This window comes from Peromyscus maniculatus, chromosome 9 (genome assembly GCF_049852395.1).
Source record: "Peromyscus maniculatus bairdii isolate BWxNUB_F1_BW_parent chromosome 9, HU_Pman_BW_mat_3.1, whole genome shotgun sequence".
In the NCBI taxonomy this organism is placed as follows: domain Eukaryota; kingdom Metazoa; phylum Chordata; class Mammalia; order Rodentia; family Cricetidae; genus Peromyscus; species Peromyscus maniculatus.
This window is the reverse complement of record NC_134860.1, coordinates 40,722,923-40,747,606: the sequence shown is the minus strand read 5'-3', so window position 1 is coordinate 40,747,606 and position 24,684 is coordinate 40,722,923. Positions and strand designations below refer to the sequence as shown.

The 24,684-nt window shown below is 44.9% G+C and overlaps 1 protein-coding gene and 1 long non-coding RNA gene across 4 annotated transcripts in view; one reads left to right on the top strand and one right to left on the bottom strand.

Moving 5' to 3' along the window:
* The window catches only part of Gng2 (G protein subunit gamma 2), a 102,281-nt gene that overhangs the window by 60,214 nt on the left and 17,383 nt on the right, over positions 1-24,684 (bottom strand). The window lies entirely within an intron of this gene.
* Positions 7,066-12,848, top strand: LOC143267322 (uncharacterized). Its single transcript, XR_013042329.1, has 2 exons — positions 7,066-7,140; positions 9,467-12,848. It is a non-coding gene; the product is annotated as an uncharacterized LOC143267322 (long non-coding RNA).

Sequence of the window (24,684 nt, the reverse complement as noted above, 5' to 3'; positions counted from 1 at the left end):
TTTCACTGATGTAGTAAAATAACCAGAAAGCACCAACCTTCTCCAAAACCCAAACTACAGCTGTCTCAAAGACAACTTAAATCTTCTACAAACAAACTCTTTCACATAAAATATTACTGACTCCCCAGTGTCTAAGAAGCAAGCCTAGAGTTTCTTAGGGGCTGGGGCCACCGCAGAATGTAAATAATTATTTGAGACTGTCTTAGTGACTTTTCCATTACTGTGATAAGACACCATGATCAGGGAAAGCTACAGAAGAAAACATTTATTTGGGACTTAATAGGATTGCAGTCCATGACCATCATGACAGGTAGGCATGGTGTTGGATCAGTAGCTGAGACCTCACATCTTGAGACACAATCACAAGACAGACAGACAGATACACACAAACACACACAAACACACACACACACACACACACACACACACACACACACACAGAGAGAGAGAGAGAGAGAGAGAGAGAGAGAGAGAGACAGAGACAGAGACAGAGACAGAGAGACAGAGAGACAGAGAAATTGGGCCTGGCATGGGCTTTTGAAACTTCAAAGCCCACACCCCCAGTGACACACTTCTTCCAACAAGGCCACACCCCCTAATCCTTCCCAAACAGTTCCATCAATTGAGGACCAGTTATTCAAATACATGAGCCTATGGGCATTATTCTCATTCAAACCTCCACAGAGACCCCTCCTAGTTCCTGGCTACGAGGATGACTCAGAGGCAGAGAAGCGGAGGGCCGTGACTTCAGACAGCACAGAGAGCACAACCCAATCCATCTCCTACAGCCTCACGTTCATAGAGCAAGACATTTACCGGACAAATACTAGACAACTAAGAAGATCCAGAGAGGCCAGAGCTAAGAGACAGCATGGTTCTCTTCTTCTCAGTGTAAGTTCTCTGATTAGGATTTGGGTGGAAGCTACTATGTCCCTACCTGGGTTCTTCCCAAAGCAGAGACTTGAGAGTAGTTATCACTAGCTAACCTTGCGGGCACACAAGAAAGAGCGCTGTGTAGGTCCACCAGAGGATGACATCATCTCAGGATTTATTGTACAGATCCATGATTCTCAAATAACAATCTGTTAGAGAAAAGGGATCTGAACAATGGACCTGAAAACCTTCCCAAAAGATGGAAAGTCTTAACGCTCCATGGAATGTGACCATGCGAGACCCAGGGATCAAACTCAGGTCCTCAAGGTCGGGAAGTGCCTTTACCCATTGAGCCATCCTGTGTATCCTCCACTGGCCTACTTTGCTTCATTTGCTGTGACAGACGAAACCAACTTGGGGAGGAAAGGGCTTATGTCATCTTGTGGCTTCGGTCCAACATGAAGGAAAGTCGGGGCAGAAACTCAAGCAGGGCAGGAACCTGGAGGCAGGAGCTGATGCAGAGACCATGGAGGAGCACTGCTTACTGGCTTGATTCCCACAGCTGGTCAGTTTTCATTTTTATATGACCCAGGATCACCTGCCTGGGGTGGCACCACCCACAGCAGGCTGGGCCTTCCCACAGCAATCAAGAAAATGTCCCACAGAATTACAGATGGAGGCATGTGCTCAGCTGAGATTCCTCACAACAGAAGACCCTAGTTTGTATCGAGTTGACAAAACACCTAATGAACACATCCACATTTTTTGGAGACAGGGTCTCACACTGAACCTGAATTCATTAATATGGCCAGCAAGCCCCAGGGACCCTCCTGTCTCTGCCTCCCCGGGATTGGGATTACGGGTGTGTGCTGCTAGGCCTGGCTTTTTAGGTGGGTGCTGGGAGCCGGGGTTTAGGTCCTCAGACTTGCACAGCCATCTCCCCAGCCCACATGGTGCTGGTCCTGACACGGTTCCGTCCAAGTACATTCTTTCAGAGGGCTGCACAGTATGGATTGGCTGGGTGTGCGTAGCTTGTGTCTAGTCTCAGTGTTACGAGTTCTACTACAGTGCTTTTTACCATTGCTTCCCGGGGGAATTCTTCAAGAGGGGCTGAAGAAAGGGAGCGGCCCTAGGGGACACAAATGAACAGGTCCTTTCAATAAGGGTGTTTTCCTCAAGGTCCTTTAGTGTGGACTTCATTTCTATTTCCATTTTGCTGGATTAACAGGTACAGAATTATATTTCATTATTGCTTCAATTTGCACTCACTTAATTGCCGGTCAGGCCAATGAGCTGCTCACGTGCTGACTCGTTTTCTCATTCATCTGTTAACTTTTATCTAGCCGCTTCCAGGTAGGCGTGGAGGCCGGGCCCAGGTCAGCTACTGTCCCCTTCCCTCGGGAACCTTTTCCATGCCTGACATTGCTTCTCCACAAACTGTTCAGTTTTGACTGTGCACTCACGAAAAGCGTCTGTCGTCTTTTTAACTTTGAATAAACACTTTCTGTAAATTTGGACAGGGAGTCTTTCAGAAAGGCGTTTATTGACTCAGGATGTGTGTCTGTGGAGCTCCGAGGGCAACCTGTGGTAGCTCGTTCTCTCCTTCTCCCACGCGGATTCTGGTGCCTGAGCGAGGGTGTTGGGCTTGGTGGAAGGTGCCTTTACCCACCGGGCCATCTTGCCGGCTCTAGACAAAAAGATTATCTTTCATGTTGCCAATATCATTTCTTTTCTTACTTTTGATGGTCGGGCTAAAATAATTTCAACTTTATATAGTCTGAAGAGCCATACCCAAAATGAGAATATTTTAAAGATAGCTGGATAAGTGTTAATGTGTAGTGTGATAAACCCAAAGTATTTGGCTAAAAGATGTTTAGCACTCCTTTTATTGACTAAGTCAGCTACACCATTACACACACACACACACACACACACACACACACACACACACACACACACACGATGAACTGCAGCAGAAATGACGTGCCAGCATACTGTAGGTATTTTCAAGTCCTCGGCTGACTTTTCACAAACTGCTGTCATGAGACTGTAGCTCAGTCGGTAAGGTGCTTGCCTACCACGCACAAAGCCCTGGGTTCCGTTCCCGGGCACAGCACAAATGGGTTATGGGGACACAGTGGAGAGGTAGACACGAGGTCATTCTCATTTTGCATAGGGAGGCTAGCCTAGGCTACATGACGCCCCCTCGTAAAACAAACAAGGCAAAAGTCAAATTTCTGCAGCGATCGTCACTGATGCTGGAGTTGCCAGGCTAAGTGACGTCCTGGCCAGACCACATAAGAGTGACACCGGAGACTTCCTTTTGCACCGACAGTCTTGAAACTCAAGGGTCTGTTGCAGCGGTGTGCACCACAGAGCTCCCAGAACAGTGCACATCTGGGTGCCAGGACCTCCCAGCAGGCCTTTGCTTCACTGGGTCTTCCTCTGACCCTGCAAAACAGCAGCATGGGGCCACCTGGTCCTGCCCGTTCTCCTCTCCTCATGGCTCCTAGGCAGAGACAGGTAACAGATGTACCTCCGATGTTGCCCTTGGGCACTGGGTGGCTGCTGCAATCCACATCTGTTTGGCACTCTTTCCAGGTCCACTACCACCTCCTGGCTACCAACGGGCCACATCATTAGGTACTTTTAATCTTAGTGAAGAGATGGAGTCTTTTTACCGACTGGTGAGAGCTCATTTCAGTATATCAACATGGGCACTCCCCTGGTATATAGGCCTCTGGGTACTCCCAAACAAATACTTTAATCACACAATAATGCAGAAAAGTTGTTCCTGGGGCTTATCATGCTTAGACAACAGGTCCCATGCATTTTCAAGCCATGGAGATAGTTTACATGGCAGGATGTGGGGGTGCAGAGGTTATCAAGGTCTATATTTGAGCTTTGTATGCACTGACTATCTGACCCACACAAACAAACCCCAAAGTCACACAGGACAGCCTTTAAATGCCAGTGGGCACAATTACCCCATCGTTCTTGTTCAGGCATGAAAATGGTGTTACTCTTACTGGCAATTAGACAATAGATCCCAAAGCTTTAAATTTTTTTTTTTAAATGTTACATTAATTAATTTAGTTACATGTGTGTGTTTGCACGCGTGTGCCTGCACGAGTGTGTGTGTGTGTGTGTGTGTGTGTGTTATATGTGTTGGCATGTATGTGCCACAGTGTACAGGTGGAGGTTAGAGGACAACTCATGAACGTTGACTCTCTCTTTCCACCATGTGGGGCTTGGGGTTTCAACTCAGGGCATCAGGCTTGGAAGCAAGTGCCTTTACCCACAGCCATTTTGCAGGCTCTCAAAGTGCTTTAAGACCATGGCTGTCATTTCAGACTCCTGGACATTGGAAAAAAGAACATTCTCTCTGTTCTGCCCCCAGACTCATCAGGAAAACAAAGGAAAGGATTTCTCTCTGTGAGTAAAGCTTTTAAGTCTGCGAAGACAATTTTTTTTCAAAGCTCAGAAATAGGAAGTCAACTGTGTAAGCTCATCTGATGTGACTCACTGCTTTGTAGGATATTTTCTGACTTAATATATATTAGGGCCGCGACTCCAGAAAGTTAGGAGTCTACTTACAGATTGGTAAATTGTCAGTTAGTTCTGTCTAGCAGAGGTACAAATTATCTGAATGAGGAAATTACCCAAAAGGTCACATCTCTCCTGCTCTGGAGGATACTAACTGGTTTTTATATAACATGGCAACCATACTTCAGCATTCTTCCTGTTCCTCAGAGCATTGGTACTTTAGGCTTCTTTAAACCAGGCTTTATATTGATTTGTCCTCTAATGTGTTAGCTAAATTTTTGCCCTGTTCCTGTTATATATCTGTGACGTTCATGCTTTGACATTATAACATAATGGGCTCTGATAGAGATTTGCAAAGTTATCATCAAAAGCAGACAATGGCCTCCAGACAGGGCAGTGAGTTGACTGAATTAATTCCATCACAAGTTGATGAGAAAGAGGAACTTGGAAGCTTCAAGCAAACGTCAAATGTTGGGTGCCATCAAGACAACTCGGTGGGTAGAATCATTTGCCATAAAAGCCGATGACTTGGTTTTGACCCATGGAACCCTTGGTGGAAGGAGAGAACTCACTCCCAAAAGCTTAGCTTAGTTTTTCATGGTCAACATGTAAATCAGCAGTGCCATGTGGTCTTATGTTCTGGTGCTTTGTGGGACCTGATGGCATCTGTCTATGTCGTATTGAAATCATCCCGGCTTGGTTTTTTCTTTTTTTGGGGGGTTGGGGGGTGTTGAGACAGGGTTTCTCCATGTAGCTTTGGTGCCTGTCCTGGATCTCTCTGTGTAGACCAGGCTGGTCTTGAACTCACAGAGATCCACCTGGCTCAGCCTCCTGAGTGCTGGGATTAAAGGCGTGCGCCGCCGCCGCCGCCGCCGCCGCCGCCGCCGCCGCCGCCGCCGCCGCCGCCACCACCACCACCACCACCACCACTCAGCTCATCTCTGTTTGTTTTACCAGGTTATCTACAAGGGCTTGTAGGCTGTGGTCTGCCCCAAACTATGTGACCCTTCTAAGAGAAACCATAGTGAACAATCCACGGTGAGGATATGCCTTTATTTGTCCATTTAAAAGAAGATTTTATTTGTGAGTGTGTACATATGTGTGTCTGTGCAATTGTGTACAGGTGCCTAGAGGGGGCATCCATCTCCTGTGGGCTGTCTGCTGTGGGTGCTGGGAACTGAATGCCAGTTCTCTGTATGAGCAGAAACACTCTTAACCGCTGAGCCGTCTCTCCAGCCCTATTTGTCTGTTTTTCATATCCAGTGCTGTGCAGTCTGGTGCTATTATAAAAATCAAATAATTACAATTTCTAGATAACTAGAAAAATGAAACAAAAACTTCATTGAAAGTGCACTCATTTTTAAAAAAATTATTAAATCTAAAGAGTCCAAATTGCTCTATGAAACAGAAGCTTTTTCAGCTAATATAAAAAGCTCCTAAGTACTCCCTCTCCATTAATATATTACCTTAGGCGGAGGAAGGATGCTGCATCCAGAACTTGCCAGAAATGCAAAACCTCTGGCCCTATCCCAGACCCACTGAAGTGCAATTTCTGAGATGGGACCTAAGAACCAGGCCCTGAGTGGTTCGGCTACACGCTAAATCTTAAGATTCACTGATGGAGGAGGACTAGAAAGCAGAAGTCACAATATTAGATGTCAAAGGGCCAGGTCTGTACAGAAACACAAATCTGAGAAGATGAGTGGCAGATATCCTGGGGAAGGAAAGGATTGCAGGGAGGACGTCCCAACAGAAGCTCACACCCACAATCCCCTCATGAAGGTATGCACATACATGAATGCATGCAGTTACACACACATCACACTCCACAAACTCACACATTCTACACAAAGCTTCTACTGGCCAGCATGGAGCCAGGTTTATTATTTTTTCAAACGCAGACAAAATCTTAATGAATCAATGACTTGAGGAAACAATAAATCACTTTCCCTGCCAACTACAAATGCAGCATTGTGTATTAAATCCTAAGTGTGTGATAATTTATGTTCCTATCTGTAACTATCTATGCCATGCCATTTTGAATTGTGACATATTAAAATATACTTTAGTGGCTCATGGGTTTACTCTTCCTTGACTTCCATAGACTGTTTGAAGAATTAATTCTTTTTTTTTTTTTTTTTTTGGTTTTGTTTTGTTTTTCATGGCAGGGTTTCTCCGTGTAGTTTTGGTGCCTGTCCTGGATCTCGCTCTGTAGACCAGGCTGGCCTCGAACTCACAGAGATCCACCTGGCTCTGCTGGGATTAAAGATGTGTGCCACCACTGCCTGGCCAAAACATTAATTCTTGGTCAACCAATTTTAAAGTGACTTTGTTATCATTGAGAAAGTGTCCTTCCTATCACTATTTCAACTGAAACTGTTAACTTGGTTCATATTAATTAACTTTGGCGGTGGAATAGAAAGGCAAAAATAGGTTCAATGGCTGCATGTTTGGAAGCAAGATAAGGAGCCTGCTCCTGGGAACTAACTACGACATCTCCTGCTTGGGCCTGCTGAAGAAATTAATAAAATCCCCTGGGGGGTGGCAGGTGCCCAAAGAGCCACTGCTCCTTCTTGTCTCATTCTCAAACACTGTCCACTCCTTTTCTTCTCTACCTAATTAATAGTTATCTTTGTTCAAATGAAGGCAGGAACGAAGAACAGAACGTTTGCAAGCAATACGTTTCTCCCTTTATAGCTGTTTGGCCATGACAGGCGGACTGTAAGTATAGCTGTTGTTTGTTGTTTTTTAAATCAACATTATTTTGGGGAGAGATGTACTGCGGGTTATATAATTTAGCGTATATAACTTCTGATTTCTCAGCTCTTACTAAAATTTTCAATATGTTCAAAAGGAGGATTCATTTTTATAGCTTTTTTATATTTGAGGGAAAAAATTACTTTTCATAGCCAACTCAAACAAGATAATTGGGGCTGGAGAGATGGCTCAAGGGTTAAGAGCGCTCACTCTTGCAAAGGACCCAGGTTCTATCCCAGCACACAGACCTGAAAGCTCCCAACTGTTCATAACTCCAGTTCCGGGGGATGCAACCCACGCTTCTGACTTCTGAGAGCACCAGGCATGCACATAGCGCAGAGATGTACATGAAAGCAAAAAACACTCATCCACATGAAATAAATACATTTAAATTTTTTTTTTTTTTTTTTTTTTTTAGGCAGGGTTTCTCTGTGTAAGTTTTGGTGCCTATCATAGATCTTGCTCTATAGCCCAGGCTGGCCTTGAACTCATAGAGATCTGAGTGCTGGGATTAAAGGCGTGCACCACCACCACCGCCCGGCCATCTAAATTTTTTTAAATCAAGATAATTAATCTGAGCCACAAATGACGGGCTGTCCAGAGCCTGTGACATGCCAGCCAAGAGCGGAAGGGCCAGAACGGATTGGGTGGGTCACTTCATCCAAACAATTCCTGTCGCAAGCTCACTATTATCAGAGAGGGTCCAGGACCAGAAGTGTGTGACAGAGACAGGGGTGCCCTTCAAAGGGCAAGTCTCACCCATTGGCATTTGGGGAGCTCTTGAAGGTCTCTTCCACAGGGGAGATGTTTGAAGATAGCCCAGCACAGAACTGTCAGCCAGGGAAGTCTGAGCACAGCTCCCCTCTCCACTCTGCTCCCATCTCCGCATTCCCTTTAGAATCCTGTCTCTGTGGATCAGCGGGCTGCTTCACACTATCTATTTGATCTCTACCAGCTCCTTGTGGTTGGGCAGCTGGAGCATGCAGGGAAGAGTCGACATTGGCCAAGTGCTGTTGTGGACCGCGAAGACAGTAGGGTTGGGGACTTGGTCCTAGCTGGGCGGAGCAGAGACAGGCCTTGTCAGGAAGGCTGCAGACTTAGAGAGCTCGGGGATTCGGCCATGCATGCAGCATTTTGCAGTCAACTCACATCTGACCACTTTTAGTTATTTTTAATTCAGACAAAGAACTTTCCCTGGTCCTTTGTGGCTGCTTTGTTTCTTCCACTGGGCTTGGGCTGGAGCTGTTATTTTAACAACTCTCTCTCTCTCTCTTCAATGAGAAATCTTTTCAGGCCTTGATTCATGTGTCTTGTATCTTTCACTTTTATTAAATGAGGATGTGGAAGCACATGAGAACATCTTTCCCCATGGTAGGTCTGAGCTGTTCTTTTGGACAGTTCTGGATCAGACCTTGGTTAATGTTCCTGAGAGGAGGACCTGGCCAGAGGCCACAGTGTAGAGCAATAGCTGTGTGGAACCAGAGTGTGAGTCAATGACTATTTAGGGCTGGTGGGATATGTGGAAATCCTTCGTGAGTTTTCCCAAATGAACAACTTTCTTGCCTGAATTTTTTTTCTATAAATACAATTGCAGATGTTATTTCAATGCCTTGGAAAGTTCATGGTCTTAATAGTGGCTACATTGGAAATCAGTATTTAGAGTGTCATCTGGCCTTACTTTGCAGAAATTTCAGGGTTTCTTCCACACTGGAGTTTGAAATGTTATCAGATCAGCCTCAGCATCTTCCCCTGAATGCTAATTTATACAATATGCCACATCTTTAATGAATTCTAGGGAGACTTTATATATCAAATTGTTGGCTTTTTAAAAATTATATATATATTTCATTGACTCAAGTATTCCCCCCCCCATTATTTTAAAGTTAAGAAACTATATATTTTTTAAAGTAATAAATGATGTCCCATTCTAGAAATGGGTCAACTTGATCTGGAATTATTTTTCAAAGCTTATTTAAGCCATCTAACTTATTTGGTTCTATAATTAATGAACATGCTTACCTAATTACGGCTAGTCCCCACATAACCATGTAATCCCTTCTGTCTTCCTCCCTTTTTTACTATTTCTGGAAACACCCTCAATTGTGACATTGCAATTTTCCCTGAAATAGCTTTGGTCTCATGCATTTTATCTCTTTTTTTCTCATGTAGACTATTATTCAGGTTGTCGGCTTTTGTTGCTGTTGTTATTTCTGATTGGGACTTTTTGTTGTTTCAAATCAGATCACTTTAAAGTTCATCATTCTTTCTTTTTTTTCCTATTCTCTTGTAGATTTGTTCTTTGGAGTCATGGTTTTTAAAAATGAAGTGGACACTTGGAAAGATTTCTCTTGGACTTGCACTTTGGAGGCTGAGGTTATGTTGCTTGGAGGCAATTGTCGGTTTCGGCAGGTGTTTTCATAGCCTCAAGAATGCCATCTACATTGCTGAGGCCATTAGTGTCTCAGAAGTAACTACATTCCACTTATAAAGTCTAGTCTTCAGAAATGAGCACACGCACAGCAAGTATAGATTGAGTTGCATGGATAACAAAAGTTCTTCAGCAACGATGGCCCTTATCTGACAGCAGCATGCATCCCGGGTCTGGTCGGAAGATGAGCCCCTATCCAATAGATACGGCTCTGCTTCAAGGAGTGTTTACACCTAGATATAATAATCCATCTCCTCTATTCAGATCACTTTTAGCAAAACTGTGGCTGATTGACAATTGAAAGCAATGGCATTCCTGCCCACAGGCAGCTCCCAGCACCCCCACAAGCACTTGGACATTGGCCTGAGCTCACAGGGGCATATGCAAACCATTGCAATATATTCCATAATATAGGCATATGAAAATATATTTTAAAGTATCAGAAGAAAAATATGGAATGTGCTTAAATTAATTACTCTGGGTAAGGGAAATGTCCCTAGGCAAGGCAAGAAATGAAGAAGCCACACAAGACAGACTAGTGACTAAAGATGAAAACCATTATAACCAAACTAAAGAGCAATGATAGTCAGGGAATTAGATAACTGTATTAAGCAGAGCAAAGCTTTATCATCACCCAACTAAAATGTGACACAAATTGAGGGAGGAGCCAAACAGCCTTCTAGACACATAGGCAAAGGATGAGAAACGGCAGCTCACAGAAGAGGAAATGCAAAAGATCCCTTAAAACATAGGAAAATACTCTCAGCCACCCCAGATTTCAAGAGGATGCAAATCCTAGAACATCTGTTTTCATGTCTGCCTGCTCAGGCCACACAGCCCATCATCTGACTCGGATACCTCGTGGTCACCTCCCTAGCACACTTTGTGTGACATCCACCACATGGGTTAGTAGACTATGACCCAGAGACACGTACTGGGGCACCTCACGCTCCAGTGCCACGGTAAAATGGAAGGTTATGCAATATTGTTTTGCAGTGTACCAGGAGTTAGCAAACAACAGAAAAAAGCAGCTAAATGCACACGTCACCTTAAAAGTTTTCAGGTCACCTTGGAAAACCAAAACTTGTCAAATTACAGCCAAAAGCACAGGCAACACTTCCGGGTGGAACCATGCCGGTTTCGTCTTCCTCTTAGGTTGGTAGTACCTTTCAGTCACCTTCAGGTTTAAAGCAAATGGCGTCGAAATTCAAACCTGGGCCAGCAAGATTTTCTCAAGGGAGAGGGGAGAGGGAGGAGGTGTCTCCCTCCTGTAAACCTTGAGCACCCAGGAAACATACACGCTTACTGAACTAGACAAGGTGGGCTCTACTTAGAGCGACTGCAGTGCTCAGTGGTCACCCTGCATCACACCCTGGGAGAGCTAAATGGGTTTTAAAGGAGGTAATGTTCTCCCAGATGAAGGAAGAGAGTTAGAAAGGAAGAAAGTCTGTTTTCAGTCCACCCTGCACCGCGGCCTGGAACCCAAGCTGCCCTCTGACCGCATCGCCGCATCCCCGAATCTCTCCGCTTTCTGATTTGGCTCCTTGCCTTTCTGAGGGTTATGCCGAGAACCTGGACTTGCACCATTCTACCGCTGTCAGCTCTTCGACAAATCAGCCAGCAGGGCTAAGACGCTTGCACGCAGGATAGCCTGTATCTAGTCACCGCGGCAGCAGAGCTAAGACTCTTGTACACAGGATATCCTGCGAAGCAAGGTGCTTGGGTAATCAGGGTGGTGCCACTTTTAAAAGGAAAGAAAACAGCAACAACAACAGAAGTCAAAAGGGCTACAAGTCCTTTATCATCTCAAGTAAACCAAAGCAACACCTCGCCAAGCCCCCTCTACCAGTGAATACCACTTATTTGCAAGTGACACATTTCTACTACCTACTGCTGGCATGTTCTGCATTGTGCTCCAGACCTGGGAACAGATGCAGCACAGGCAATGAGAAGAAAGAATTCAGTTAATTGCTGTTCCTGAATGCTTTTCCCCAAGCAAAGTTTTTCATTACACACACACACACACACACACACACACACACACACACACACACACACACATACTAGCTTCAGGCTGGAGAATGGACTCAGTAAAATGTTTGCCACAAAAAGCACAGGCCATGAGTTTGGATCCCTAGCATCTGTGTAAAAGCCAGGCATGGTGTCTTCCTTGTACCTGTAACCCTCGTGCTGAGGACTCAGGGACAGGATGATCTTTGGGGATCACTAGCAAGTTATTCTTGCCTAATTGATAAGTTCCAGGTTTGGAAGAAAGCCTATGGCAGAAAATAAAGTGGGTAGCAATACAGGAAGACATCTAACATTGATCTCTGGCTTCTACAAGTGTCACACACACAAACACACCTCCACACGTACCCCACGTAGCTTTATTGGAATACAACGCAAAGTTTCATATCCATCATCATTACATGCCTGGATACTTTCATCACAGCAAAAGCAGAATCCTATTCATTTTTCTCCAGCCTCCCACCAGCTCTCAACACCACCAGTCTACTCTGGGGATTGTCCTCTTTTGGATATGTCAGTGAATAAAACCACACAGTATGTGATTTCTCTCACTTAGCAGAATGTTCTCAAGGTCCATCCATGTTGGAACATGCATCACTGTGTCCCTCCTCCTTACAGATGAATAATCCAGACCACAGTTTTGGCTAGCCACCCATCAGCTGGTGGCCACTAGGTTCTTCCCACCATCTTGCTTGTTTTTAGTAAGCTTAGGAGGCTGGAGGAAGCAGGTTTCAGCTCTGAACTCAAGCAAAACCAGACATTAGTGAATTCAGTTACTGCTCTGTCTTCATTTGTACCCAGTCTTTGTTTACTGTTTTATTCCAAAGGGATGATAACAGAGCTGTCAGCTGTAATAACATGGGATCCTTTAAAAAAAAAAAAGTTATACTATTAATGAGGGAAAAGGGCCTAACACCTAACTGAATAATTCCACCAAGAGGCAAACAACATTAACTATAGTAAATACAGTTCAGCCTTAAAAGGGATAAACAGGTGACTGGACAGCATGCCTGCTTCTCCATGTGATTATGCTGGAATAGGGTGGGGAAACTGGCTTATCACTGTGATAAAGCGATTTGTGGGTGGGCATCATCATTATCTTGATTATGGCTATGGTTTCATACTGTTCACGTTCATCAAATCATACTCTTCAAATGTACCATTTATTGTGTATCAGTTAAATATCAATAAACCTAAGAAGTGATGGTTTTATTAAGTGAGTCTATGGACAAATCTAATTGGAAGTTTCCTGTTGAGCTTTGTTTTTGAGACAGGATGTTGCTATGTGATCCAGGCTCACTTGTAATTTGCGATTCTCTCCTTTCAGTCTCCCATGTGATGGGATTACAGGAGTGCACTGCCGTACCTCGATCCATTATCACATTACAAACATTCAATGCATGCATCATTTCAGTTATGAGTGTTTCTTTAATCAAGATGGACACATATCTCCCAAATAGTTCATGACTATTGGATAGAAAGCTATGTCTTCATTTGGCATACCAAATGTCAATCAGTTCTGAAGCAAGTTGAATTATTCCTATGGTGCCCGTGAGGAGACTCTGAAGTAGAGTTCAGTAAGCCACAAGGCTCACAGGCATTATCACGTCAAGATCTCTTATTCCATACCTGACATTCATGTTCTTTTTCTGCACCCCACATCTTCCATTGTTCCTGTTATACACTCAATTCTGCCCACCTGGATTTACCAGGTCAGGGAAGTTTCTGGTCCACAGAAGAGGGTTATAGTGCAAAAGAAGATTGATTACACACGGTTTTCCTCTGACTGTTATTTCCCAGCACCTTTGCTAACTATGAAGTCATAGCTAACTCGATGGATTTACTCATTTTCAGCAATTCAAAGTAGGTCAACTAGATTGATCAAAGTAAGAAATGGTGGTTCCTTAGGCAAAGGATTGAAAATAATTGAACTGATATTAAAAAAACAAGAACGAACAAACACCTGGCCCCTCAGCTCTCTAGCCGGACCTGGCAATTCTTTGGGATGACAGCTATTCCTTTAACTGTGGCAAGCCCCTGACTGTGGGGTAAAAAAATTTCTCAGTGGTGCCCAGCTACTTCATGCTGTAAACTCAAACTGTGTGTTGAAGTTGCCACCCCAACTCTGAATAAGACAAGAATGAGGTTGGTTTCCTGTGAAGATCCTGTGACCTCCTTCAAGCCATTGTTCACCCAACAGCTCTGTTCAAATACTGCCATTGTTTTTGGGTCCATTTGAACATGGGCTACAGCCTTGATCAAGTTAAATTAATGGAAGCATGAACGTTTACTAAAACAGTGTTTTTTTGGTTGGTAGGGTTACATCAGGGAGAAGTGTGGCCATTTGTTTCATTCATGACTTCCCTAGGTGGACCAGGTTGGATGTCTTCTATTTGCTGTCCTGGCTCTACACCCCTAGGAAATTAAACTGCACAGACTCCATCGCAGGCAACCTGGCTCTTTGCCTGCCAGTGGGCTTGGCCAGCAGGGAACGTGACCAGACTAGAGGGAAGAAGAGAAGCAATTCAGGCTTTTTGTTTCCTGGGACTTCTGTCTACAGGATCATCATCATATGACCAGACCTCTTTCCTGGTGGCTTCAACTCCATTTTGAAGGTCCTGTTCCTCATCTGTCATTGCTTCAGGGCAAAGGGCAACCAAGACAACCACACATTCCTTCCCATGTCCCCTAGACTCTGCCCATGCCCTTGAAAATCACTCCCTGTATTTATAGTTGCTCGGCTGAAATGAACCAATTTGAGGGTGCCAACTGTTTCCAATTCAGCTGGCATTTTCTGCAGCTTGGAGACCCCACAGTTCACAATACGAACTTATTCTAAGTCCTCAGTTTACACGAAATCGCTGACATTCATGACATCAATACCAGGCACAGTATGGTATTGATGTATGGAGGGGGTGGTGCCAGCACAGATCCAGCCTCATACACACACACACACACACACACACACACACACACACACACACACACACACACGTGTGGCTGTCGGATGGTACATCCTCACAGATTTTTTATTACAGCGAAGGGGATGGAATATGTTTTCCAGATCTTCCAACATGAGAAATGCAAAGCACCTTGGGGTGGGTGGGTCATGCTCCTTCACATTTGCAGATCGAATTTCCACACTGCTGCAACCTTTTTGTAAACAGTTTCCTCTCAGACTGAGGCCTTAAGTGACTTGGGAGGAGGTGCTCATTATCAAACATAAAGGAAATGAATGTGAACTGCAATGACGGCGGCGGCAAAGCTAAGGTGTTGTGGAGGCTCCATCTGTGGTATCTCCTTGGGAGCTACCGTCATGTAGAGTGAAGGATACTAGAAAACTGAAATGTGAGTCTTGCATCGTGAATAAATTATAATCTCAAGACTTGGAGCTACTAGCAAGATATTCTCTTTAAAAGAAAAAAAAAAGGTGAATTCTGAGCCTGTCTAAATCCGGAAACAACCAACTCCCAGAATCACCTACACAATATCATTCCAAAAAAAAAAGATACAACAAAAATAGCTGCCTTAAGCTCTTTCATGATATTTTCTTTAATAAAGCCAAAGTGTTATTTAGTATGAATTGGTAAAGCTCTCTGGATGACAAGCTAGAAAATGCTGAAGTGTTAATAAGACGGTGTGTGTGCATTTGGTGGGGGTGACAGAAGAGGGCAGAGGAGAGAGAGGAGAAACCCACTAGACTAACTCAGGTCTAGCCTCGGGTCCATTGTGGGCACAAGCAGAGCTTGAAGGACTCTGAAAGCAGGTCGGAGAAGAAACCCTAGAGAGCTCTGGCAGCTTCCTTAAGACCAGATGGCTCACAAGCTCTCGCCTCTTATTCTCCAGATGAGTGGTAACTTCATTCTTTCAACTTTTCCTACTTCAATACAACACCCATGCACAGCGCCGTCCGTCCGGCGTTTGTGTTGAACGGCTTACAAAGCGCTTTCCTGTTCATTAGCTCAATTGTTGCTTGTAAAAGCTCAGATACGGGGCAGAGCTACCACAACCCCAGCTTACAGGTGAGAGAACTAAAGCCTGGAGGTGTTGGCCGGAGACAGCGCCTTTAGTAACAGCTTGAATTAAATTAGGCAAAAAGTGGAAATGTGTGGGATCAGCTGGGCTCGCACTGGCTGGATTCTCAGAGCCCAGTTGTTTCTAGGCACAGCTGGAGCTCATTCTTTTACCTGCATGGTCTCTTTACTCTTCCATTCTTCCGGTTTTCCTCTTTTCCCTCCCTCCCTTCTTCCCCCTCCACCTCTAGCCCCCCCCTCCCCCGATTCCCACTGTGCACTGCGCTTCATCTTCTGAAACATAGCCAGGCACAATTCCTTCTGCCTCAAGAGCGGAAGAGATGGGGCCTTCACCTGCTCAACTTTTGCATGACCCAAAGAATGCTCTGGCCCCTGCTGGTCACATGCCGGTTCTCTAAATTAACCCCATCTAGGGATGAAGACGCATGGCCTTATCAGTTTGACTTGAGCCCTCACTTTGCACCCAGAATTCCCTAAAGAAACAAAATGGGGACAGAACAGCCACTGGGAAAACTGAAAGGAGAGAGTTGGCTCCTCCCACCCACCCCGGTCTCACCGCCTTAAATAACTTGTCAGTGGCAGAATCAGAACGAGGGTGTAACCAGACCTTGAGAATTCACTGTCCCTGTCAGGCAGTCACTTCAGGAACCACTTAAGTGTTGTTAACCTCATCTTCACGGTCGTCAGTGTGCTCTGGTTTAAGGCTGTGTGGTAGTTTGAATACAAATGGCTCCCATAGGATCATGTTTGAACGCTTAGAGAGTGGCCTTAGGAGGTTTGGCCTTGTTGGAGAAAGTGTGTCACTGGAGGTGGGCTTTGAGGTTTTTAGAAGCTCAAGCCAGGCCCAGAGACTCTCTCTCTCTCTTCCTGTTCTCTGAGAATCCAAACACAGAACTCTCAGCTCCTTCTTCAGCACCATGCCACCATGCCCCTCCGCAGTGATAACGGACTAAACCTCTAAACTGTAAGCAAGCCCCAATTAAATGTTTTCCTTTAGTCAGGTGGTGGTGGCACAAGTCTTTAATCCCAGCACTCAGGAGGCAGAGCCAGGCAGATGTCTGTGAGTTCGAGGCCAGCCTGGTCTACAGAGTGAGATCCAGGACAGGCACCAAAACTACATGGAGAAACCCTTTCTCAAAAAAACTAAGAAAAAAAAAATGTTTTCCTTTATAAGAGTTGCCGTGGTCATGGTGTCTCTTCACAGCATAGGACCCTGACTAAGACAGGCTGAAACTTGGTGTCTATCCTGACCCTGTCTCCACTGATCGTCTATGTGACCTAATGATCATGGGCAAATTGTCTCACTCTGGGAACCACAGCTTCCCGTTCTGTAAAATAAGCAGTTGCTGTGTCACTGGTCACCCAGAGGATACAGGGACATCATGTACTACAGTGGATACGGAGACTACAGAGAACAACACTAAAGATTGTTCCTTGGTTGTCGCCCACACTGACTCTTCCCCTGGCCTCCACGCCCTCAGCCCTCTCCACGCTGGCCCTGGCAATTCTTAAAAGGCACATTTGAAAAAGAAGCCTCAAACAGCATTTCAAAACGAAAAGATTTAGCTTCGAGGAGAAGCTGAGGGACAGATGGCTGTGTACTACTTAACACACCCACCTTCTCTACAGAGAGACTAGGACAGGGGAAGCTCTCCCACAGATACCAGGAACTGTTCACTTCAGGGCCTCCAACGGTGATGCTAGGAGCTGACAGGGGAAAACTCCTTCACCTTTCACTTACATCCATCTCTAATACTTTAATGTTATTAATAAAATGCTAATTAAAAATTTAAAATCATGATTATAACCAAAAAGGAACACAGCACCTACCTAGAGAGTGTTTGAGATATAAAATGCTTCCAGTAAGTTCTTGCTTATTGACCAAACTTGATATTTCTAGTTACCACATATACAGTACAGTAAAACCAAATCCATTAGCATAAAACCCAGTTTTCTTCTCTATGATATCTATTTTTTTTTCATTAATAATGCTGTGAAAAATGCTCATTTCTACCTGCTGAGGGTAGAGGTTTACACTTTTACATGTTCCCACAGTAAAAGTGACACCTACTCCCTATTGTTGGAGACAACACCCACACTGGTCACAGGGCATGGAGAAATCAAGTTGGTACTGACCAGGACGCTTCTCCCTGATGGCAAACGGTCATAGTTTTAGAAGATGCCGTGAAGGCTGCTTGGGGGAGGGATTCATCAACAGTCTTACCCACTGGGAGCCCTGTGAACTGCAATAATGGCCAACCAGTGTGGCAACTGACCATGGATGCAGCAGCGGCACAAACGTCATAAGAGTCACCAACCACTTCCTGATTGGTTTTAAGTCCTGCTGTGCAGGAGGAGACGTATGCTTGGTACTATAAGCCTGGCCAAGAGCCTATGGTTTTGTGAAACTCACAGGGCTCAGGAGAAAACCTACTACTATTGTTCTGCAAAGTAGTGCACCAAGTTGCTCTCTAAGTTTAGATCTCTCTGCTCATAGATCGGTGCAGCCCTCAGACCTCACAGAAGTTTGTGCAGTGGACAGTGGCTAACATACAAACTGACCAAACCTCCACCATGACTGAGACATCCATATCACAGCCCCTCCCCGAGGCTCAGAGACCAAAATGGGAGAGGAGGCAAAACGATTCTAAGAGGCAGAGGTAGGAGAGGACTGACGCAAAGCAGTGTCTTCTGGGCATGACGGGGCTGCTGCAGTCATGAAATCAGGGCAGCTGTGACAGCCTGTGTTTGACCTGCAGAGATCAAGCCCGTGATGGGAAAGGGAAGGACTAATGGTATTCTACCATAACTGAACTGGTGAGAATGGGAGAGAGGATCCTAAACAGAGGACCCTCTGGGAGAGGATCAGGTGTGGCTCCTGGTAGGCCCACTGACTACTCTACAGTGAACGGCCCCACACTTAGGAATATATTGACAGCACGAATCAGAGTCAAGGGTTATTTGAAAAAGAAGAAGAAGAAGGCATGAATCTGAGGGACTAAGCAGGTGGGGTAGATCTGGGAGGAGTTAAGGGGAGAAGTGGGGATAATTATGATCAAGATACAGTGTATGAAATTATCAAAGGACTAATAAAAATATTTTAAAAATATTGTTATAGCTTTTTTTTTTAAAGTGAAACCTACCCCCTTAACCTCAATTATAACACAGTGCATGTGGCCACTGTCAAGCACATCCCTGCTCCTGTGCACATGCCGCCTTAAGAGGGACGCTGGCCTTCTAGGAACCACACCACGCTCCAGGTTGGGGACGCGTGTGATATTTTCAAAGAAAATAAAGGTTACATGGCAGCATATGCCAAAGCTAAAGAAGAGATTTAAATAGTATTTCTAAAAAAAAAAAAAGATGCAATAGCTACACACTTTGGGTGCTGTGCAGAGACCAAATGCTATATTGGTTGCCTAGTTACATCTCTGTAGAAAGGTTAAAATGGTTATCTCTAAATCTGGCAGAAATTTAAAGCCCCAAGATTTCATAATTAAACCCACATTTACTCGTGATCCCTTGAAAGAAGTCCCCATCAATTAATGGCCCTTGGGATGTCTAAGGAGATAGTTTAATAAAAGATATTTCTATATATGAAATATGCTGCCTCGCTCACACTTCATTAAAATTGTCACATCTGGACTTCTTCCACTCTGTCATTTCCAATAGCTGTCTGTACTGCAGGAGAGCAAAAGCTTACAACGGTGCTAAGGACTCGTATCCCACGACAGGCAGAAAGAAGCTAAACTTTAAAAAAATCACATTTTATTGTGATAAGCTTTGCCAAGGATAGACCAGTGATAACCAGTGACAAAAGGGACACATTTTAACAGCGAACAGCCAGTGTTCTGCTTTTCCCCTTCAGCGCTTCCTCAGTCAGGGCCACCATGACTCTGAGGCTCGTATTTCCTCCCAGTAATGGAACAGAACAGACAATCACTGAGGGCCAGGGGTTTAACATGAGTACGTTCTATTGGGTACAGACCTCTCTGAGAGTTTGAAGGTAGGAGGAATCAGCTTCTTTTCCCCTCTGGAAGTTTAATCAGTTTTTAGAATTAAGGTAAAAGTGTTCACCTTTCATTAAAGCAAACAATGGGACAGCATTTAGTAATAATGCACACGTCACCTTTATCTCTTTCCAGGACGTTTCCCCAGTAGGAAACCCCATCCCCAGCACAAGGGGCTTTTATTCTTTTTCTTTCTTTCTGTTTTGGTTTTGGTTTTGGTTTTTGGAGACAGGGTTTCTCTGTGTAGTATTGGCTGTCCTGGAACTCACTTTGTAGACCAGGTTGGCCTTCAACTCAGAGATCGGCCTGCCTCTCCCTCCCGAGTGCTAGGATTAAAGGCGTGTGCCACCACCACCCAGGCATAAGAGTCATTGATCCCTTATTTGCGTGTTCTCTAATCTCTCTTTTGAAAAGAATTAAAGGATCCGGGCTTAAGAAATTGTATAGTTTCTTATAGAACTTGCTAGTTCACAAAAACACCAGCAGACATTGAAATGAGGGTTTGCTGCTGTTTGGGGATTTTGCTGTTCCCATGCTCGATGCAAACAAGACCTTTCCTGGAGTTCAATAAGTACTCTACCAGTACGATTACGATTCTCTTTGCTTAGTCCTAATGGTTCAGAGAGATCAAAACTCCAAGTAAAAGCCACAGAAGAGCAAAGGGACACCGACCTGGGACCCTCCGCTTCTCTCCTGTTGGGCTTTCCTATGGACAGCTGAGCGGGGGGTCATTAGCAGATGCAGCAACATCCAAGTCATTGTCTGCTCAATCCCATCCCTTAGAGCATCCAGACTCTTCCAAACACTCTTTGCTATTTATTAGGGAGCAAGGGTCCAGTGTTGTAACACAAAAGGCAGAATGAAAGCTAAGAGGACTCTGTGGCAGACCGGTATTATAACCTCCACATGCTGACATACTGAAGAAGATTCAGATCCCATGGCTACCTCAGTAACATAGCTCTTAAAGCTTCCATTACTGCAGGAGGCACACAGGAAGCGGCAGCGGCCACCGGGGAACCAACTGGGCAGGAAACCACTTTGAATCAACCTTGTGATTTCCCAAACATTGCCAGTTCTTCTGAATCCTAGGAATTGTTACTGTATCAGTCTGCCTGTGTCCGGCCATCCTGACTTGTGGCGTGTCTGTGAAGGACTGTTTCCAAGACCCTCCATGGATACCAAAATCCGTAGCTGTCAAATCCCTTCTGTCAAATGGCGTAATATTTACACATAACCTCTTATGCATCTTCTCTTTAAATCACCTCTAGATTTTTTCATAATGCCTAACACATTGTAAATGCTATGAAAATGCTGTTAGGTTGCATTGTTTGTGGGATGACCAGGGAAAAAGCATGTAGATGCATAGTACAGAACTGAGAGCTTTGTTTTGTTTTTGAAACAGGATCTCACGTGTCTCAGGCTGACCTTGAATTCCCTATGTAGTTGAGGATGCTCTTGAACTTCTGATCCTCTTGCCTCCACCTCCCAAGGGCTTCCACTGAAGGGTGTGCTGCTACTACATTTGCTTTATGTGATGCTAAAGATCAAACCCAAGGGCTTCGTGCATGTTAGGCAAGCAGTCTACCTACTAAGATACATTGCTCACCACCAGAAGTAATTTTTTAAAAATATTTTTTCCAGCCATGGTCGGTTGAATCTGCTGAGGCAGAACCCATGAAAATACAGAGGGTAATAGATGCAGGTTTTCCAAACAGGATAGATCCTCCACCACTTTCAATCCAAACCCCAGAGGCTGTTTTTATTATTCAGTTAAACTAAAGCCTCTGTTCTAAAAATTCATCAGAATGACACCAATGTCCATGGAGCCATTTTCTTAGCCCTTTAAAATGACCCACTATTGTGATATGCTTAGGACTCTCTAAGTTCTAGTTCTGAAAGTCCTGTATCTTGAGGGGAAAAAAAGAAAGACGGTGTCCCCCACTCTTGGGAAAATCAGGACATTTTGGTGCTCTACTGAGAGCCCTAGGTTTAGACTTCAGACTTGGGGTGCTGGAGTATCTAAAGTTGATAGAAGGGAGACCTGCTACAAAAACATCTGAAGAGCTTAAAATCTCCCCAGAATCTTCAAACTCTCACAATCCTTACAAGATATCCCTTTAAAAAATAACCCCATAGGGGCTGGACGGATGGCTCAGCGGTTAAGAGCACTGGCTACTCTTCCAGAGGACCTGGGTTCAATTTCCAGCACCCACATGGCAGCTCACAACTGTCTGTAACTCCAGTTCCAGGGGATCTGACACCTTCATACAAATGCACATAAAATAAATTTAAATAAATTATTTAAAAAACATAACCCAATAATCCATTTGAAGGCAACTGAGACACACCTGAAAACTGGCTGCAATAGCCATGCTGCATAGAGATGCTGAATATTATACCATTCCCTCCCCAATCTCCACATTTCGGAGTCTAATAAATAATGTATGATGTGGCAGGCAGACATAGCAGCCTACAATAAAACCTTCACACTCTTTGGTGCTATTCAAAGTCCTTGGAACCTATGACCAGTAGACAAGCAAGCACTCAGAGCTGGAGAAACACCAAAAGCAGCAAGCTCTCCAAAGGCCACACCCACAGTACTGCAGTCTAGCCAAGATAAAGGGAGGCACTGGACTTCAACCTGTCTGCTCGCTTCATTGCCAAATACTCTAAGAAAAGCAAAAGTCTCCCAGTGCCTGGACCCGCAGAATAGAAACTGTAGAGCTAAGACAAGAACTTGCTTCATTCACTCAGGAGCACTAAAACCCCTCAATCTGGTCAAATGAAGTTTGACAAGATCCCAAACTGAAGCGGTCCTACCGTTCTGAACAATTCCTCTCTTTCCTCTATGGTAGGCAGAATAACAGCCTCCAAATATGTCCATGTCTCAATCCCCTGGAGCCTGTGAATGTGTAACCTGACCTGAATAAAGGGACTCTGAAGATACAGTTAAATTAAGGATCTTATGATGAGATAGATTATCCCCGTTCATCTAGATGTACCCAGTCTGAGGGTAACGTGCCTACAGCACAAAGTCACACAGATGCACAATGTCCCAGGCTTTGAATATGGAACTGGAAGCTATAAAGATGAGGAGCCTTGAGCCTCCTAATATGTGGCTTTTAGCCCGAGTGAGAGCCTACAGACCCTATTCTACAGCACTGGAAAATGTATATGTATGCTTTTAAGATGTTAAACTTATCATAACATGTTAAGGTAGCAAAAGAAAACAATCTCTCATCAGTGGTGTGCCATTTGCCTGATGCCTCCTTAGCAGGACTTTGCTTCCAGCCATATTTGACCACTTCTTACCTAGTGTCTAAATGTTCTCTGTTCAGACTTTGAAAGCAGTCAGTACTAAACCAAACCTACTCGAAATCCCCAGGAGAGTACAAAACAACACCAGCTTTTGTGTATCTACCTTGTTTAGTTTCTTTCTTTAGTTTATTAACTCAGAGACGGTTTAGGTAAGGGACCACTGAGACCAATAATTTTGCCTGGAAGAAGATTTCTTTTAGGGGAGAGCGGCAAATGCCAAATAACTCCTTTAAAGTTGTGTGCAAAGGCACAGTAGTTCTCAGTGTGTCCCTAGAACATTCCAGAGGCCACAATGACTAAAGGATGCCACTGCCCTTAATGAGCTACAAGTACTGAAAGCACAATGAAGAACTGTCCCACTGGACACATGAACAGACTCCATTGGTCAACTCTGCTTGGGTCGATTTGAAAATTTTCAGCTTACTTTTAAACATGAAACCCACACAACATACGAAGGGCATCAGAAGATGTATAAAGCGTTCCTAGCTATTACTAATATTTGAAGGAATATTTGGGATGACCCAGTCCTCATCCAAAAGGTATGAGGTACTTAAACCTAAAGAACTTGATTATGACGCAGCAGAGGTTCTATGTGGTCTTACACACACACACACACACACACACACACACACACACACACACACACACACAGCTATCTTCAAATAAGCTCTCAACCTGGCTGCACCGTAAAAGCATCTGCAAGGCTTTTAGAAAACACGGATATCCAGGTCTTTCCCGGGGCTTCTGATTCAACTGATCTGGGTGGCTTCTGCGTAGCCATGTGTCTCCGTGTTCCTCTCTCTGCGGGTGCTGACGGACAACCCCAACCCAGAACAATGCTGCTCTGTCCAGCAGTAAGCAGCCGACAGGCATGCCCACACGGATGAAGCCACTCTTGGGATCTGGATTCCAGTCTCTCTTCTCGCGTTTGGGGCCTGGTGACCACTCCCCAGCTCATCTCCCCAGAGAGAGGTTTTGAAGTTCTCCTAGGGGCTTCCTCCCCTCCCCACTTCCATCATCAGCCCCATCAGCTCCCCGGGATCCCACGTCTTCCGACCCACACGGATCTTCTTTGACCCACGTCTTCGCGGCAGCCTTCCTTCCGTTTCCCTGCCGCCCGTAGAACCATCTTTTCCAAGTTAATTTCTCATCGCATATTCTTTCTGCCTGCCCACCCAGAAGATCACAGAGTCCCTCCGCACTTAGCTGGCCTGCTACTCAAGTCCCACCGCTTCAGCCAACTCCACTCTGGCCACTCTACATCTCTGATGGCTTTCAGAACACACCGCGTCCTTCGGCATCTGTGAGTATTCCGTCACGGCATTCTTTACTGTGAGTATTCCGTCACCGGATTCTTTACGGCTGGGTTGAGTTTTCTCTCCCTTTCTGACTGAGGGCATCTCACCACTACTCAAAGCTTTTCTCCCCAGGGCCACCGGGCCAGCCCCCTCCTCCACCTGCTGGTGATTCTGCTCACACCTCACCCATGGGGCCCCTCGTCCTACAGTACTCCCCCATGCAACTGGCAATGCTGTGGCAATGCTGTGTGGTTTGCATCTTCGTGCTCCTGCATCTGGCATTCATTCTTTTGTTCATTCATTCAACACTTTTATTACATATCTAACGAATGCCAGACGTGCTGTCTACATGCTGGAGGCAGAATTGTCGGGTTAGAAACCACACCTGCTCT